Consider the following 5029-nt stretch of genomic DNA (forward strand, 5'->3'; position numbering starts at 1 on the left):
CACCCCCCTCATCTGGTTTCACATCATTGGGTTTCATTGAGGAGGAGGACGGTAAAACACATCAGCTGCGTGAGATGGAGAGGAGTTCGAGGACTTCAACATGAACGGCGGATATGATCCGCATTACGGTCAGTTTTGGCAGGGAGCCCACCAGCCAGATCACTCAGCGCTTTTTTCATCCTTGGAACCGATCTGGGCTCCAAAGAAATCTCCTAAATTGTTGTTTGTGTAGGAAGTCAAAGTATAACTTGGTGTCGGAGCCAATAAACCCAAAAGAGAGTGGTATATATGTGCAACTTTAGGAAAATACTGCAAAGTGCTTATGTCTCTTTATTGGCAAATCAAGTTCATTATAGAGAACTGTCTTGGGACAGATAATACATTTATACTGATTGCATAATAAGTTGTGCTTTAATGCCAGCTATCATTCGTTGCATATAAAACTCCTTTGCAATACCTAAAAAAAGGTGTTGTTTCTTTCTTATTAAAGCATTGTATTCATCATTCTTTGATTCATGGTAAAGGGAGAATAGATGGAAGTGCTGATAAGAAATAGTATCCCCCCCCTGGCTCCGTCGGTGTGACAAGTGCTAACTGTTGGTTGTAAAATGAAGTATTTGGGTCCCATCTTAACAGATCTAATGTCAGATGATGAGGACATGTATAGGCAGCGTTGCATGTTATATATACAGGCTAACATGCTCGCCAGGAAGTTCTCTTGGTGTTCTGATCCCGTCAAGATAAACCTCTTTTACACTGCCCCCTTGTGGGTCAAGTTCAAAAAGGGAAGTTTCAATAAGCTGCGGGTTGCTTCTAATGATTGTTTGCCCATTCTACTCAGGAAACGGAGGTGGTGTAGTGCAAGTGAATTGTTCTGTCAAGCAGGAGTGATTACATTCTCTGCTTTACTGAAGAATCTGATGTAGAATGTGATAATGATGTATCGGCCGCCTGAATTCTTCTTGTAACTCTGTCATTTCACATCTGATTGACCCGAGGTTCAGTGCTTTGTGATACCGGTCCCCCTTATGGGACTACTGGTTTAGCTGTCTTATTTAATTGGTGTCTGTCTTGTGTATCTGTATCTTTTTTTTTTTTATGGACCGTGAGTCTAATAATAAAGGCTATCTATCTAGCTATCATGTTTCCATTGATAAAACAAATCTATAATTTTTTATCTTGAAGCCTCTACAGCGTTAATGCTGTGATATATGGCTGTTTGGAAACCAATTACACATTTCTATAGAAGGTTTATTTGCGTTTGTAATCCTCGTGGAGAATTAGTGAATGATGAAAGCTTCAGTCTTAGACAACACCGTTTTTTTCAACACTGAAATGGTTGCCAGAACTAGGTTTGTTTTTAAAGATTATCTGTGGAAATGATAATATTCTCCTTTCAAATAGATACTTTAGTTTATTTAACACATCATATAAATGACAAAAAAACTCAACAACAGTTACAAAAGAGCAACCTGTGACAAAACCTAAAGGCCATTTGTGAGAAAAAAACATACTAGTGTCTGATGTAACCTCATATACCCAATTGTTTTCATAAATTGAAAAAAAACGGCAATATTTTTAGATTGATTACCCCAAATTCTGAGACAATACAGGATTTGTCTGGCTTAATGCTCCTGATATTTTCAGCAAAATGTACATATTATCCTTACCAAAACTGGATTTACAAGGTTTGAATGTGATGTTTTGACCTTTTCCATCATGGAGGTAATCACTGGCTCTTGGCCACCGGAGGAAGTGTTTATGTACACTGGACAGCCAGTGGATAACAGCGATATCAATGACAGACAGGCCTCGCAACAGCTGCTTGTTCTTGTGGGCTCCTTATCTCGGCCGCACCGAGGGCTCCGTCTATGTACCCAATTCATCCATCACTATCACACCTCACACACACAGGTTCAGGGCCAGCATTCACACTTTCACAGCGAGCTCAATGAGGAGGGAATTAAATTTGAAGTGTAACCTCAAGACCAAAAACCAAGGATTTTTGCTGAGGCTGAGGTTGTTATTATCAGATACATAATCCTTATATTTCCATCACATGTACTAACAATCAATTGCTACTGAGCTAGTCTCCCATTGCCACAGTGCTGCGGAGGAGGGTCTGGCTAGTCCACACAGAGGAAAACGTGCTCTGGTTTATTGGCATTTCTTTAAACCCATCACCAACCAATTGCCTTGGGCGGGGCTAAGCGCTGGACAGAGCAGCGGTGCCTCTGCAAAATAGCCTCGTTAAGGAACGTGTTTTGGTGGAACGTATGTACGTTTAAAAGTTTTGACAGATAGTCTAGCTGTCTGGATTTACCCTGCAGAGATCTGAGGACCAGGTAACCATAGTCCTCAGATTGGACAGATAGTCTAGCTAGCTGTCTGGATTTACCCTGCAGAGATCTGAGGACCAGGTACCCATAGTCCTCAGATTGGACAGATAGTCTAGCTAGCTGTCTGGATTTACCCTGCAGAGATCTGAGGACCAGGTAACCATAGTCCTCAGATTGGACAGATAGTCTAGCTAGCTGTCTGGATTTACCCTGCAGAGATCTGAGGACCAGGTAACCATAGTCCTCAGATTGGACAGATAGTCTAGCTAGCTGTCTGGATTTACCCTGCAGAGATCTGAGGACCGGGTAACCATAGTCATAATGAATCTACCAGCGTTTAGAACGCCAACCCAAAGAAAGTGGACGGTAACAAGCATCCGGCCTAAATGATCGGGACATCGGGCGGAGTTCCGGCAACAACGGAGCAATTGCGTTTGGTCCAGACTGAAATACCTTAACAATTATTGGATGATTTGCCATGACATGTTGTGCAGACATTCATGGTCCCCTGCGGATGAATCCTAATAGTTTACTCAAGTGCCACCAGCAGTTCATAATTCTCACTTATCCAGTGAAATATCTCTCCATCTACTAGATGAATATAGGCAACAGACCTATTTCATTCCATTGTAGCCTAATGACTTTGATAATATGCTGACTGGTTCTCTAGCGCCACCATGTGGTAGATGTTTGTGGCTTGGAATCAAATGACAAGAATTTGATAGATTGACATCTAATATGTCCCCTCTTTGTTAAACCCTTGACTTTCACCCATTTCAAATGTTATCACTCCAATAGAATGGGCTTCATCAGTGTTTATCAGCCTCATAGATTTGGGTCAGAAGGGGCTTGCTACACCTATTGGTAGGTTCAGAAGGCCGTTATCATCCAGTCAAATGGTAACGGTCGTAGCTTTCGTGGTCTCTAGATGTTCCATTGTGAATTTAAACAAAATTAATATTATTTGGTTATGTTTAGGCAAAAAAACTACTTAGGTAAAAGATTGTTTGGCTTGATACACAAAGGTTTTTGGTGGCAATTAAAGGCCCTAACCATCCACACAGGTGTTTTCATTTAAACTAGCTGATAAGACCTCTTCCCAGGACTGTGTGGGTGTGTGTCAGTGCCCGATCCATACCGCTTATCAGATTAGTTATACACTTGCACCATTACCAGTATTTATGTTTGAAATAGTCTACAATGTTTACCCAAAGCTGTGTCTAGTTCTTTCTTGTTTAATTCACATTCATGTAAGTGCAGATAATGCATTTCTATGTTCCTTGTTGTCTTCTATAAACACCATTTGAGCTCTTTCCAGAACACCACCTGGTAGGCTGTAGACTTATCTACACAAAGGCAGAGCTTTAACTGCGTGTGCGCTCCTTTGTCGTCTTAATGAATGAATAACCGTGCCTGTTGCTCTTGCTGCATTGCGTCTTGCACATTCTTTTAATCATTTTATAACTATTAAATAGAAACAAACAAAACAAGTGATTGTTGGTATGGAAACATGGAATCATAATGTATTAGAATCATAGATTGATTGTAAATAAAATATTTCAACTAGACATTTACATAGAAATGTTATGTATGAATGTACTAATACAAAAAGACTTACACATAGACTGCACCTCACTCTCGTATTCTATTGCAACTATTAAAGTTAAATAATATTTAGCAGACGCTTTTAACCCAAATGACACCGACTTGCATCTGCAGGATTTGAACCCACATCACCCGATTCTCGGTCGGAGACATTACAGCTGCTCTACTGACCGCCGGCTAAAATGGGATATGATATAGCAATCAATCACAAAGGGGAGCGTTGAGACAAATGACACGTTGTTATTGGGATAAAAGATTTTTGACCTAATAAATTCCCATCTATGCTCTGACCCACCTTCCACCTGAGCAGAGCCTATTCAGCGACAGTAACTTAAATCACCTGTAGGGGCGTCAAGAGGCGTTAATAACGTTATGTGAGGGAGATTCCGTAAGAAAGTTGACTTATGTAACTTAAAAAAAAAAAATCCACATTGACATCATAGACTGTTAATATAAATGGACAAACCACCCGGTTTGGCAAAGTGCTGCAAATGCGGAAGTGCCTTAAACCTCCATTCTATCTGAATTCCTGCGGGGGGGACACGTGTGGTTGTAAAAGGAGGTCGGTTCCTGTAGAAGTCTATGAGAAAGTGACCCACTTCTCACTTGATTTATCAACATTTTCAACAAAAAAGACTTGTTTTTCTCGGACCCAGCACAAACAACCCTATCGACCGCTTATCATCTTCATGGCGCTGCTTTTTAAACTATTTTTAACTTCCCTTGAATTTCTGAGGTAAAAACATCCGATTGGATATGTTATTGTCTCCCTGACCTTGGCAGCAGGTTGGTGTCGAGGGTTGTGGGTTTTCATGGACACCTTAGACATAGGAATTCTGCGTCAATCTCACGGTGGATGATGCATATTTTTAGAGCCCCATTACTTGACTCAAGGAAGACGGGAACTGGTGGCGTAGGCGATGCCTCCTACGTCAGCGCGGGTCACAGGGTTGGGTGTCTGTCCGGGGGTTTGTGCGTAAAAGAATAGGGGAAATCCACCCCTTCTTTCTAGCCCTCCCCTAGGATGATGTGAATGGTGATATGCAGGGGAAGGGAGGGAGGGGGGGGGGGACAGAAAACTGGAG

The 5029-nt window shown here is 41.5% G+C and overlaps 1 protein-coding gene across 1 annotated transcript in view; it reads left to right on the forward strand.

Moving 5' to 3' along the window:
* The first annotated feature begins 1 nt into the window (after position 1).
* pnocb (prepronociceptin b) overlaps positions 2-5029 on the forward strand; it is a 31789-nt gene continuing 26761 nt past the window's right edge. The window contains exon 1 of the mRNA XM_032542547.1: positions 2-128. The gene's annotated coding sequence lies outside the window, so the exon portion shown is untranslated. The remainder of the gene's footprint in view (positions 129-5029) is intronic.

This window comes from Etheostoma spectabile, chromosome 18 (genome assembly GCF_008692095.1).
Source record: "Etheostoma spectabile isolate EspeVRDwgs_2016 chromosome 18, UIUC_Espe_1.0, whole genome shotgun sequence".
NCBI lineage: Eukaryota > Metazoa > Chordata > Actinopteri > Perciformes > Percidae > Etheostoma > Etheostoma spectabile.